The sequence below is a fragment of the Dunckerocampus dactyliophorus genome, chromosome 13 (genome assembly GCF_027744805.1).
Source record: "Dunckerocampus dactyliophorus isolate RoL2022-P2 chromosome 13, RoL_Ddac_1.1, whole genome shotgun sequence".
In the NCBI taxonomy this organism is placed as follows: Eukaryota; Metazoa; Chordata; class Actinopteri; order Syngnathiformes; family Syngnathidae; genus Dunckerocampus; species Dunckerocampus dactyliophorus.
In genome coordinates, this window is record NC_072831.1 from 16,542,025 (window position 1) to 16,556,957 (window position 14,933).

The 14,933-nt window shown below is 42.0% G+C and overlaps 1 protein-coding gene across 1 annotated transcript in view; it reads right to left on the reverse strand.

Moving 5' to 3' along the window:
- The window catches only part of tiam2a (TIAM Rac1 associated GEF 2a), a 107,599-nt gene that overhangs the window by 90,114 nt on the left and 2,552 nt on the right, over nt 1-14,933 (reverse strand). The window lies entirely within an intron of this gene.

Genomic DNA, 14,933 nt, shown 5'->3' on the forward strand with positions numbered 1-14,933 from the left:
GGTTTCAAATGAATGAATTATTAATCAACATTTGAAATGATGTCTGAAATATGCCCATTTTTACTGTATTTTATTGAAAGAAAGATAAATGGGTTATATATATTTGCATGTATTAACAGCTCCAAATGAACTGAAAATTTCAATCAAGCTAAAAGATACCACACGTCTTTAAAAATCTATTTACCTCACACTAGTTTCTTTAATAGTAGCAGAACATTTGAATCTCACTGGAACCGTGTCACCATGAGCAAGGAGGGGTTGCGGTCGTGTAGTGACAATGAGGACGTGATGTTCCGACGGCGAAGGGACAAAATACGCGTTTGTGAGTTAGAAATACACGTGTTGTTGGAATTGCACCGCTGTTGACGTGTTCAGGTTACATTAAAGTCCTAAAAGAGCGTCAGACTGTGTGACTCTGTGGGGAACTACGATGTGCTGCCGTCTGTCGTCGTAACGGTGAAATGTGGCTTGCCATAAGGCGTATCCGTTAATTAGGCAAAAAAGAAATTAACGTCATTAATGAAATAAATTAGTTACCGCTGTTAACGCGCTATTTTTGACAGCCCTAATAATAATATAAAATAGGACATAATATAGACTCACACTTTATCACTGGGGGAGTTTGTTGTTGTTGTTCCGGTTTCTGGACGTAGTACTGTGATGCTATTGTCTCGTCAATGTGACATAATGTAACATGACTGACACCTAGTGACCAGTGTAGGATACCACATAGCACATCGTGTCTTTTCTGAATGTTTTATATTTATATTTTAGTTCATTTAGCCATTTTTATGCTTGAAGATGCTTAATTTAGGTCAAAAGTATGTAAAATTTGCTTAAATAGGCATATTTATAAGCAAGAAACAGCGTTTCTGCAAAAGTCCAAGCGCAATTCCAAGCGCAATGTGGCGAGGGTAAACTCTTCTCAGGGCTGAGCGCTTGACATGCAATTCTCCACCAAAACGCTAGGGGCAGTGTTTTCCTGAGAGTGAGCAACCACAACTCTCTTTTCTCTTTGACCAGCTATTAAGCTACCGGTGTAGCAGAAAACAATGGCGACAGAAGCGACATCCACCTAAAACTAACGTATTATCAAGGTGTTAATACTTCAATTGTTGTTGTTCAATTGTTTTCTTATGGTGGACTTTTTGGCACTCCCGCGAGAGGGAAGACCCAGAGATGATGTACGAAGAAAAGACAACCAATCACAGCTCTGCAATCCGCATCAACGTGGACGCAAAGTTAGACATTTTCATGTCTAGCTCCGCTGAAGAGATTTAGAGGGGACACAACCAGCCGGGGTTGCTTTCGCTGGCTCTGTGGCGCTCGAGCCTCATTCAGGCTTTAGACGGCTTAAACTGCCTCCACTCTACTAATGGTTATTACTATTAGCTAAGTAGAACACAGGAATCTAACAGCTACAGATGTGATTTTTTTAGCATTTTAGAACAAAAAGGGTCTAAAAGAGAGCATAGTGCCACCTACGGTAGTGAAGGCTGCTTCTGCCAATAATGACCTATTCACCCCATGCATGTACTGGGACAGCATAAGAATGCCATCTTGCTCAGATGGCATATAAATTGCTAGCATCTGTGGACCACATGCACCTGAAAGCTGAAATTAACCTTTGAGTTCATCTGAGATCACATTTTGCTTGCCCTTGGAAGCAGGCAGACGTCCCATTGGTAGGCCCAGTTACCGGGGAAGATTCTTATTAGGATGTGTTACAAAGAGTTATGAGAGGCTGGATTAGCCAAAGGAACTATGGAGCAGTTCATACAACACTGACAACATGACAGCAGGGTTTGGAGCCTGAAAACACCAACTTTTGAAGAGGAATCTCAGGAGCATTATTTTTAATGATACACACATATGTCACACTTTCAACTAACATACACAATCTGTATACAGTATGTGTATGTATACACAGTACACTGCCTAGCCAAAAAATGTCACGACCTGGATTGTACCAAGCAAAGAGGTAAGCGTCTCCCATTGAATAATTGCTGCATGGGTGATTTTGTCAATGGACACATCCTGTGCTTGTGGAAAATATGTCCATCTTTTTCAGAAGGGTCAAATTATCAGAATGCATCAAACATGAGAAAACGGAGCTGAAACGGAGCTAAAGGAGCTGAAAATGCTAAAATTTGCTTTAGACCTGTCCAGTGTTTTATTAAAAAGCGGAAGGCAAAAAATGTATGCATCTCTGATCAGAAATAAATGTTGTGATATCGCAGAAGCTTGTGGGAAAGAGGCCACGTGCGAATGCGTGCCGGAATCAAAGCTAATATTAGCGTGCGTGCGACCCTTGTTTTGGCCAGGCAGTGTATCTACAGGTGGTCCTTGGTTACGATGTTTCATGGTGACAAGCATACTCCCATAAATTACCCTAATTTCCAGTGTATAAGCCGCTACTTTGTTCTCATGCTTTGAACCCTGTCGCTTGTACAGCTAATTTATGGCTAAAAATGACATTTCCCATCATGCTTAGAGTGCAGCTTCAGGAAGTAGTGATGTGGACGACTGAAGTGGAAGCTAATCGCAGCAACCTCTGACACATCTTAAGTAAGATTGATCAAGTGTAGTATTACTACAGCTTCTGTTTGGACTACTCGGACCGCCAACCGTCCAATACCACCAATGGGTTTCGAAAGAAATTTTCCAAACTACTGCGTGATGAAGAGCTTTAGCTCAAGCTTAATGGCTAATGGCTCGAGACAAAAATGACACCAAGAGTGACAACCAAGGAGAGCGACAGAGAGACTGACAAAGTGTGTGACGAAGGAATTATGAGGCTGTTCAACTGTGATGCTGAAGAAGACGAGAAGCCGACTTGAGTGGTTTTAGTTCCCAGGAGGAGGAGGAGGACGGCGATGAATGAGTTTTCTGGTAGGCTACTGTTTAAGTAGCTACGCTACAGGCACTGTTTAACTTAACTATTAACCACACTGTTCTGTTTATTTAATCAAAAATGTAAAAACATATTTAAGCGTACTAAACATCCCATCTTGGGATGTGGACACCTGCGGCATGTACAAATACTATTTTCTCTTTAAATTTTGTGGGCGCAGTTTACATACCGCTGCGCTCTATAGTCCGGAAATTATGGTAATTTTGCTCTTTAACCACCAGACTCGCTCGAAAACTACCGTAGTTTCATCGCGCGTGGCAGCAGAATACAGCAGAAGGATAACATCGCTTAGTAGTTAACTTTTTGTGCTTCATTATGTCTCCCAAGCGGCAGTGTGCCAAAGAAAAGGAAAGTCATTGCCATGGAAGTGAAAACGAGAGGATATTACCTGCTCTATTGGTCTCATCTGCTACCATCACTACCATCATGAAAATGCTAATGAATGCTAGAGGGGTCATGGATTCTGTGTGCTGTTACAAGGACATCTGGGAGGAGAAGAGGTTATCCTTCCAGACTAGCCTGGGATTTTAAGAAGGTAGGACAACCACTTTTAATGTTTTATTCCTGTATTTTACATGTCCTTCATATGTTCTGTGTACAATGGGAGCAGCTTTGGAATTAATGTAGGTACAAGTTCCGATTTAGACTAAAACTCAACTTTAAGTCTTGGGACGGAACTGGTTCGTAACCTGAGGGCCACTTCATTCCCATGCAGAACAGGTTGTGTTCAATGTCAAAATCGACAGTAGTGTCACCAATAAATGTACAGGTTATAAACGAGGCGTGTCAGAAAAGTTCCTCGTGATGACGATCGCGTTCTTCAGCGTGAGGGTCATCGTGTTACTACGAGTTCCTGCCAGGGCCAGATGATCAAACAGCACATCTCCAAAGAGATCCTGCAGCGTTTTCTTTGTTCCGTGGGGAGAAGTGGATGGATGGATGGACATTGTGGATTAAAACTGTAGGTTGAACGGAGGCAACTGGACTCTTCCTTCTTTGTTGGACGTTTCACTTTTAATCCAAAGCAATTCCTCTTCAGCTCTAAAATGTAAGTGTGGAATCTCCTTTTATTTATGTCTCGAGTGGGCGTGTCCCCTCGGAGTGGTCACAATAGATTTGTTGTTTTTATTGTCAGGTGTGGCTGGTGAGTGACGGCCCTGTATAACAATACTGTAGGTCGTTCGCCTGCCTGGTGGTGAAACACTACATTAGTCCAGTGGAACAGGACAGCCTTTGATATAAGCCGACGATCGGTGTGTTTAGAGAGGGCCTTTCTAGTTTGAAGTCATTTCACACGTCTGTTACACTAGCGGTCCTCCCTATCCAGAATTTAGACATCGTTGTCGTGAAAGGAAGCAGTTCATTTGCAAAGAAGGGACATTCCTTTGAGGACATTGACGTCTATATTCGGAATAGAGAGGACCACTAATTTTAAAGAGGTGTGAAAGAAGCCAAATTACAAAGCCCCTCTTAAACAGAGGAGGTCTGCTCCATAATCTTCACCATCTGCTTACAACGATGTCCTGACATCTCTCATCCAAAGATTGTCTCATTCCACGAGAGGCGTGGCCACTGACAAGCCGTTTTGCCACCAGGCAGGCGAACCACCTATGCTAATGCATGATGGTCGCTCAGCAGCCACGCCTGGCAACAACCCTGTTGTCCCCCAAGGGACACCAGAGACGTAAATAGGGAGACTCCTCACCTAAAATATGTGGAACTGAAAAAGTCTTTTGGATTAAAGGTGAAACATCTTCAACAAACAAGAAGAGTCCCGTTGCCTCCATTCAGTCTTTGTGGATTACGGTGACCTGGATCAGTGGTCCCACGGACCGGTTTGTGTTCCCACAAATCTCCCCAAATATTCAATATTATTTATTATCAGAATATTAGAACTTTTACCCAACCTAATGTTTCTGAAATTACAACTTATTTTCTGTTTTGTTTGTTTCTCAACAACTTTGTTTCTCATCCAATTATTTTAATTACATTTTTTAGCCCTTTGTGTTTCATCTTTATCCTATTTTTTGTCTTTATATTATGACCTAATTGCACTAATATTTTGTCTTGTAAAAATGACTGTCCTTTTTGAGTTGGTCGACTAAATGCAGCAAAGTCACTACGCTGACCCTTCTGACATTTACAGTAATCCCTCGTTTATCACAGTTAATCAGTTGCAGACCCGACCGTGATAAGTTAATTTCCGCGAAATAATAGCTAACCTGTTTACGGCCATCTGAATACATTTTTTAACATTATTAGAGCCCTCTAGACATGAAATAACACCCCTATAGTCACATTTACACTTTTATTACCCAATATAGTTGACATAATAATAGAAAGTAAGACATACCACATAGCACAACGTGTCTTTCAATGCGTTTTCTGGCTATCTTATATTTATATTTTAATTCATTTTGCCATCTTTATGCATGAAAATGCTTAATTTAGGCCAAAAATACGTACAGTTTGCTTAAATAGGCATACTTATATTTATAACCAACAGACAGCGATGATTTATTAATGAATATATATTTTGACAAACCGTGATAGAGTGAACTTGCGGGATTGGAAGCACGATGTGGCGAGGGACGACTGAACAGCTCTTCTAAGGGGTGAGCGCTCGACATGCAATTCACCACCAAAACGCTAGGGGTTTTCCTGAAAGTGGCCACACACAACTCTCTTTTGCAACATGCTCTTTTTTTGCATCTATGGTGTTTTTTAACTGTAGAGTGTGTTTAACTGAGAATGTGCTGAGGGCTGATGAAACGCATCAACACTTCGGACACCCCTGCTTTAAGTCATGCACGCACACACACATGCACTCTGATGTGACATCTGCTGTGGATAGACCATGTCACACTGCAAAGGGGACACCCGTCACAGATGTTCTCAGCCAGCTCCTTCCCCTCCCTCATCCTTTGGGAGAGTTCAGAGTGACAGACCACAGACACAAGGAAACAGCAAGTGTGTTTCTGTTTACGAGGCCAGCCAATATCCACAGTCTCTCTCACATTTTACAAATGTATTTGGACAGTGTACTTTTCAGCCCCTGAAAATGGAGGTACCCAACATAGAATGACTGTAAATGCTCAATACTATGTCGTATCCGAAAGTGGCTGTATGACTGAAATAGAAAAAAGGTCGACACACACACACAAAACCACACGAGGGAGATGTATTAAATGTGCCTGCGATTGAAAGAAAGAGACAGATTTGTAGTTAGGGTGGGACTGTGTGTGTGTGCACGTGTAGTATTTTGTACGCACAATATGAACAAAAAAGGGAGAAAAGTGTGCCCGCATCAACTTTGTGTGTGTCTCAGATTAAGCCTGGGTTGTGAGGAGGGGAGGTGGCGTGGTTTAAAAGTCAAATGTGTGCACGTGTAGCAGAGCCCACAGAGGCCAGCTGCCTGGTCATTAATAAACATGATCATGAATGCTTAATTGCCATCAGTGGTGTGGCAGAGGGACCGTTGTGGGTGATATTGATGATTGGAAGACACACACACACACACACACACACACACACACACACACACACACACACAACAGATTGGAGGAGCGGCAGGAGGGAAGTGTGTCTGTTTGTGAGCAACAGCGGAAGTGTCAAGTGTGTTAACTGGCGTAGGAAGATGCTACTTTTCTCTACATGTTTAACACCTCAAGCATGAACAAAGGATGTACTGTGTATACATTTACTGTTGGAATGAACCACAATGGTTGGTTTTGCTTCAGAAACCTTGGCCAATAAAGGTTCCGTGAAACCTGATATAATGTAAGTTTTGTTAAAAACAAAGCATTGGAGAGGAAAACTGTTCTCGCGCTATTTCATTCTGGAAATGTACTTGAAAGCGATGCCACGTTTGCTGTATGTTTCGCTTGTCGAAATAAAACATGAAAAACAAAAACAACCTTCCGGCCCCTTCGGCATCACTCGCGCAAACTCTGTAACACTTCCTGTATTCGGTTAGTCCGGCCATCAAAATAAAAGCATGCCCCGGTACCACATGCACAATTAAGCCACTCATTTAGTCCACACTCGTCACTCAGAAAAATTGTTCAGAGCAACGCTTTCTCATTCAAAAAAGAAAAAAATGTCAGCAATATTCAGCTCTTGTTTTTCTGTTCCCACATACTCTGACAGCCAGCCCAGCTTAAAAGCCATAATACGGGTTAGCAAGCAGCATTTAGCTCCCCTGCACCAGTAGCTACATGCTGAGCTGCAAAACAGCAGCATTACTACGTAACGCGCTGTTCATGAACTACCTGGCTGCGCAAGTAAATACGTACCGACAGGATGTCATCATTGGCTGGACAGTGTTCGTCATTGTGTTGTTAGTACTTGTTGGCGCCTGTCAATCACTGACTTGCATCGCAAAACGGTACAGAATAAATTGTTATGTGTTTATTTTATTTACAGTTCAGGTTAGAGTTCACCTTGTTGCGCTGCAAGGATTTGCAGTGCGCAGAGAACACAAGATCGGTGAGCGATGGCGCACACGCGCAGCTTGGAGGGAAGCACCAGACTCGATCAGCGGAACAACAGGCTTTTATTGCAGGTTTAAATGATCTCATAACAGCCACAATAACAATACCGTAATAACAATAATAATAATAACAACAACACGAGCTACTGTTGCGACTGTAAACCACGCCAAGCTACAACTCAACTCTGAACCACCGGCCTCATTTCCTGTCCATGCCACCGAAACACAATTACAACAGCACACACGAGTCTTATTCATGTCTTAAATGGCTTATTTTCTCTGATTATGGCTACTTTATTAGGTAATATGAATGTAAATATGACTATAGGGGTGTTATTTCATGTCTAGAGGGCTCTAATAATGTTAAAAACTATATTCAGAAGGTGGTAAACAGGTTTTCTATGATATAACTACAAAAATATTCCATTTATAAATCAGAAATCCTACTTCGTGGAAATTCACGGTGAGGTCTGGAACCGATTAACTGTGATAAACGAGGGATTACTGTACAGTATTGTACAGTTACACATCATCGCATCTTGTCTAATCATCTTCCTGCTGGAAAATGTGAAGTGAAAGGACTTGTGAGACTCGTGCCCTCTGCTGGATTCATAACTACAGCACTCTTCCCCTCCCCCGATAGTGCCATCAAACCACTTTCTATTTAAGGTGCCCTAATTAACCCAAATCGCTGCAACAATCTGTACCTCTATGGACACTTTTATCCTGATTTGCACCACATTTATACGGTACCACTCACAAAGTCTCTCATGGTTTTCTGATTCTTCAAAATCCTGCGAACAAACCAAACCATTCAACAAGTGGCGATGAAGGTAAAAATAGGACGTTGTTTGGCAGTTCTTTAAGGGCTAGCGAGTCGTGCTCAAGGACATCCTGCACCGACGAGCACTCACAAATACCCTTCTTGCACATGCAGCATCTTTGCCAGCTTCTAATGTGTGTTTAAAACATTTTCTAAATTGATGGATCAGATGGTTTGGCAGCTGCTGCCAAGTCAGTACGACATACAAATCATTTCAAGGCTGTTATTTTATTTTAGAGGGAAAAGAACTTGCAGTGTCACTTTAATTTCTGCTGCTTTTTTTTGTTTGTTTTTAAATGGGAGACTAAAAACAGAATGAGGAATCTCTCCCGTGTGATTAAATTGCTGCTACCATTTTGCAACCAGTCTGGCACCTCACTCCTGTTCTTGTTTGTCGGAGTATTTTTCCCGCCAGCTAGTTGCTACCCATTGTAGCTTAAACTTACCTGCTCTTTTACTCGCTCTCCTGCAAGTTCGCTAGCCGGTAAGCGTGTTTTTGTGTTAGTCTTACTCTTGCTATTAGTATTTTCCTGCTCATGGTCTCGTCCCAGCACCGCTTTTGTTTGTACTTTTGTATTTTTGGTTTTGCTTTGCTGCCTTCCTGTTTGTTTGTCTTCGCTGTGCTCTTTTTGTTTCTAGTTTTTCCCCTCATACACCCTAGAACGCCAAATAAATGTGCGGGGATCCGCTGTCATCCTCATCGGCCAACTTTCCTTTTTTTTTTTTAATTTGAATAGCTTTGCAAGAGGAGTAATACGTGCCGACTGAGTTCATGGAAATCCCAGCAGGACACTCACACAAAGCAGACTGTTACTGACATTATGGTCGCTATAATAGTTACTGTAATTACGTTATTTTTGCAACGGGGCGGCACGGCTCAGGTGGCACAGTGGTTGTCTCTCAACCTGACGGTTGCGGGTTCGAACTACGTCCTCCCGTGATTGTGTCGAAGTCTCCCTGGGCAAGATATCGAACCCCCAGTTGGTCCTGATGCTGCGCCATCAGAAGGTAAATATGCTAACAGTGTCAAAGCGCCTTGAGTGCCTTGGAGGGGGGAAAAGCGCGATACGAGTCGAAGACCATTTAACGCGTTACTCCCGACACTGGTGCTAAAAAGACATTTGTCTGAGGTTTTAAACGGGTTACTAACAAATTCCAAAAGTACAGTACTGAAAGACCATTTGATGATAGATGAGGGTGGCACAGACTGACTTTGTCCTTGTATGTGTTTATATTTAATACAGAGCGGTGATCAATGTGTATGTAGACGAACATGTGTTGTTTTGGATCATAGATGCCTTTCCAACAGCCTAGTGGACATCAGTGCAGCTTGATTTTAGCCTGATCATTGTGCCACACAAAATTCTGTCTAGCAACCCGTGGAAAAATAAACCAAGCCAACTGTTTGTTTGTTGTTGTCCGTGCCATTGTGTTTGTCAAATGATTGGATTATTGACAAACCGCCACTTGATTTGGTGCTATGGTTCCAATTGATGTACGTCTGTTATGTGCCCTTCAGATGGTGACTCTCAGGGGGCAATCTGCAGAATCTTAGCATCGTAAACAAGTCCGCGGCGACGAGGCCTGAAGGGCTAATTAGCAGCTAGCTGCTTGAACCGTGCTGTCATGTGGCGAGTGGGAGGATGAAACAGACGCGCCGTCATTGCACTACACGGAAACAATGACTGTGTTGGGTTTTTTTTTTTTTTTTTTTTTTGGGAAGTTGATCAAACAGGTGTCACATTTGCAGGAAGACGCTGAGTCAGCTTTAATAAGCAGCTTTTTACGAGGTAAACGGTGACAGACTTATGAATGGAGCCTGCTTAAGAATAAAGGGAGGGCGGGGATATGTCTGCTTTATTATTGACGCTTTGCGAAAACCTCTTGAAGCTACGGAAAACAAAACATACCTCACATTCATGGAGTCTTATTCCCTTCTTATATATTTGCATACACAATGAGATGTGCTGTGACTTGCTCAGCATCCCTACAAACACCTCCTCCCCCAACACACACACACACTCCTCCTTTAATAAGCTCCCCTGCTACTCACATAAACACAAAGACTCTCCAGCCAAAATCAGCATTTTCTTGCTTGATGGCATCTCCTTGACAACCACCCTACGTCTACTTTCCCAGTATTATCCCTACGTCTCCTATTGGCCGCGACCTTTCACCTCCAACACCACCTCCTTGACCCCCTCCTTGCTCACCCTGAGATGATAATCAGGAGCGCCACAGAGCTTAATTACAGTGAGACCACACGGTGAGTAAACAAACGGTACAAACATTTAAAACAAATGAATTAAAAACATTTTTTTTAAATGTCCCCTTTTTCCTCCATTAATATCCATTAAAGTTGTCCCTCGCCACTTCGTGGTTCGAATTTCGCAGCTCCATCTATCATAGTTTTTCCACAAAGATATGAAATCACCTTGTGGTTGAATAGCCTTAGAGTCAAAACATATGCATATTGAAGTAAATGTTGTGTATTTTTTGCCAAAAAGAAGCATTTTAAAGCATAAAAACGTCTAAATACAAATACAAGGCATTCAGAAGACTCATTCAAAGACGCTGCGCATGGTATGTACTTGTAGTATTCCACGCTGGTGAGAAGGTGTGAGTAACATTACCGACACACAAACACCAGACTCGATCGACAGAACAGGGTTGCAATGATCTCACGGCAGGCACGATAATCCCGAATAAAAACACAGCCTACTGTTGCGGCCACAACAAGCTCAAATTCAACTCGGAATCCACAATGTCACTTCCTGTCCGCCAACCACTCAGCTCCCCTAGGGAACACATTTATAGGAAAACACACAAGCACAAGTCTTACTGTATGTCTTAAATGGCTTGTTTACGCTTATGTCTATTATGTTGGGTAATACAGTGGAAAGGTGACTATAGACATGTTGTTTCATGTTTAGAGGGCTCTAATAATGTTAAAAACATATTTAGAGGGTCGGAAACTGGTTTTCTATGCGCTAAATATGAAAATATTTCATTTATAAATAAGGAATCCTACATCGCAGAAATTCACTTATCACGGTCGGGTCTGGAACCAAATGGTAGTCAATGAGGGATGAGTGTATGACCATTTACAGTCCTGCATTAGCTCAAACAAACAAACATGACCTTAATATAGAATTGTGTGTACCAGGCCGTTAAGTGTTTATTGTCAATTACGGTATTTGTTATCTGCCATTGGCTGGTGACCAGTCCAGGCTGTACCCCGCCTCTCGCCCCAAGTCAGCTAGGATAGGCTCCAGGACTAGTGAGGACCCTAGTGAGGATAAGCGGCATTGAAAATGGATGGATGGACGTATGCGTTATTTGAGGGATTTCATCGTTTAATCTTGGAATCCGGGTTTCACTTCTTGGCAACAACCAGCAGTGGGCGCAATAACACTTTGCACATTTTGAAACCTAAAAATGAAAAGACAGAAGAACTCAAATAAATGATTAAAATATGTACATAAATGTACAAAAACGTCTCACCTTAAACAATCCCATGACTAACTACAACACTGCAGTGTTTCCCATACATTTAGTTATTAGTGACATCTGTTCATCAATGTAGTGACATATTAGATGTACAATGATGTGTACGTCATCACTTATCACACTTATATGGACATCATGCGGGTTTTTTACCTGCCCGTGCTTGTTAAAAGGTGCACGGTCTACAGCTGCAAGATACGCAACCAACGGCCATAAGTCAATACAACAATCCTTCGTTTGTCGCGGTTAATTGGTTCAAGACCAGACCATGATAAGTGAATTTGCGCAAACCAGGATTCCTTATTTATAAAAGAAATATTTTTGTAGTTAGAGCATTAAAAAAAACTGTTTCCGACCTTCTAAATACAGTTTTTAACATTATTAGAGCCCTCTAGACATGAAATAACACCCATATAGTTACCTTTACACTCGTATTACACAATATAGTAGATATAATAACAGTAAATAAGACATTTAAGACATAAATAAGACTCAAAAGGGCGATCACACGCCTCAGCCTCCCTTGGAAAGTGTATTCCAGGGTGCTGGAGAGAAGGGTACAACCAGGAGGTGCAATGTGGTTTTTGTCCCGGTCGCAGAACACTGGACCAACTCTACACCCTTGCGAGGGGACTGAGGGTACATGGGAGTTTGCCCAACCGGTCTACATGTGCTTTGTGGACTTGGGAAAAGGCACTCGACCGTGTCCCTCGCGGTGTGCTCCGGGAGTACGGGATTGGAGGCACACTACTACGTGCCATTCAGTCCTTGTACAACCGAAGCAGGAGCCTGGTTCGCATTGCCAGCAGTAAGTCCAGCCGGTTTCTGGTGAACGTTGGCCTCCACCAGGGCCTCCCTTTGTCACCGATCCTGTTCATAATTTTCACGAACAGAATCTCTTGCGTCGAGGGAGTCCAGTTCGGGGGCCTTAGCATCCCGTCTCTGCTAATTGCAGACGATGTGGTCCTGATGGCCTCATCGGGCTGTGACCTTCAGTTTACTGGAGCGGTTTGCACCTGAGTGTGAAGCTTGTGGGATGAGATTATCATGTTATTATTACTGTGCCTGTTATGAGATAACTCAAACCTGCAACAAAAGCCTGCTGTCTGTTGCTCGTCTCACTGAACACTAAAGTAACATTACTGACACCTAGTGGCCCATGTGGAATCCTGCATTCACAATTTCAACGTGTCGTCTTAATGCCTTGTATTTGTATTTCAGTTCATTTTGCTATTTTTATGCCTGAAAATGCTCAATTTAGGCAAAAAATTGCTTAAATATCCATATTTTGTTTTACAAATAGACCGTATTCAATGACAAAGCGTCATCATTTATTAATTCATTTTTGAAAAATCGGGATAGAGTGAAGCCGCGGTTCACTCTAGGTACATTATCAGGTTTAAAAACACAAAAATGTACATTTCTCTCAACAAAAAGCTCCGGTTTACGCTTCCACACACAAACACCGAGCCGAAGCGTGATGGATGATTATGTAAATTAGAGCATTACGTCAACTAGCCAAGTAAGAACGCTGCAGAGCAAATCCACTTTGCATTTGACTTTTGTTTTTATGTCAAACTGGTTGCGATTGTGATTGATTTATTTACTTGTTGTGGAAGGCTAGAATAAAGACGTAGTCAAAGGCTTTATTGTTGTGTTTATGCTAATAGTCTTATTCATGTTGCATTATGACAACACTAACACACTGCCAATGCACACACGGTAACAAGCGTGGGGTGAGGTATTTTGTGACAAGCATATAAACCACTGATAAAACACACACACACACCACACTAGCCAGTGTGTAAATACACAGCGGCATGGCAAACACATGCCGCTCGTATCACGGAGTTAAAAACCTCACAACGCGCCCCAGAAGAGCATTGAATGAGGGGATTGAAATAAAGGTTGAGGGTATAATTACATCAAATTTGAGCGGAGCGACTCCTCAAGTGCGATTCAGTCAGAAGATGTAGTCGTTGGCATGCTGCTCGGTGGGCCAACATGCAAAGTCCTCACGGTCTTTATTGCCTGTACCGCATGCCGCGAGTGGACTTTTCTGCACAATTTGACGTTCAAGCTAATCAACTGAAATGTGCGGATGTCTATTTCTTTTTAATCCAAACCCAAACAGCCTCAAGAGCGTTTTACAATAAGCTGGTAATTACAGTAGAAATAGTCCAAAAAAGTGAGGCAAAATGGAGTGCAGTGCTTGCTGCAACCAATAGAGGCGCTGTTGTTTCAGTCTCAACTAGCTTGCTTCCAAAAAGTACATTGGTTACATTTGAAAAAAAAAAAAATTCTATAAATAAAGATATCTATGTAACTAAATGTATTTTTTAAAGTCTAAAATCAAATAAAAATACAGTTTTCCCTCGTTTATCGCAGTTGTTGGTTCCAGACGTGACTGTGACAAGTGAATGTCCACAAAGTACAATTCCTTATTTATAAATGGAATATTATCATAGTTACAGCATAGAAAACCAGTTTACAACCTTCTAAAGGAGGTTTTTAACATCAGAGGCCTCTGGACATCCAATCCATACCAACATATCAATTCCCATACTGGTATCGATTCTCGTATTACAATAATGATATTTAGACACTGGTGTGTTTGACAGAAGCAGTTAGAATTAATCCCATGACAAAGCATTTTTAAGAATGATGTGTGGTTAAGAAGTAGCACTTTGAAATGTCTTGATGACATTGGTGAACTATTTTTCCCTTCCACCTGTCTGAGGAAGTATCCGGGTTCTTTTTTCAAGCCCGCTTTTCAGTTTATAGTAACGCAGCAACCGACAGTTGGTTACCTTCTGCTACATTCTACATATCCTCATCATAGTTAAGAAAGAGAACACAATTTATACGACACGTCTTTCTTTTACACGCGTGACAGTTAAAAGAAACCAAACTTACTTTACGTTACTTAAGAGTGGATTTCTGAGACCCAGCAATGAATTTTTGGCATCTGCAGGGGCCAACATTCCCACTTTCCATGAGGAATTGGTTTTCCTAATAGTCTCTCACATGAAGTGTCAGCTATATTATTTTTATTCGGCCACAATGCCAAGGTCAAAGGTTTAGACCACAGTGCTGGAGTGCCCTGGAGCAAACCACCAAACCCTCTGCATCTGCCATGAGGCCTCCTGCAGGGCCGGACACCAATGAGCTTGAAGCTGTAGCCTGCAGCATGGACA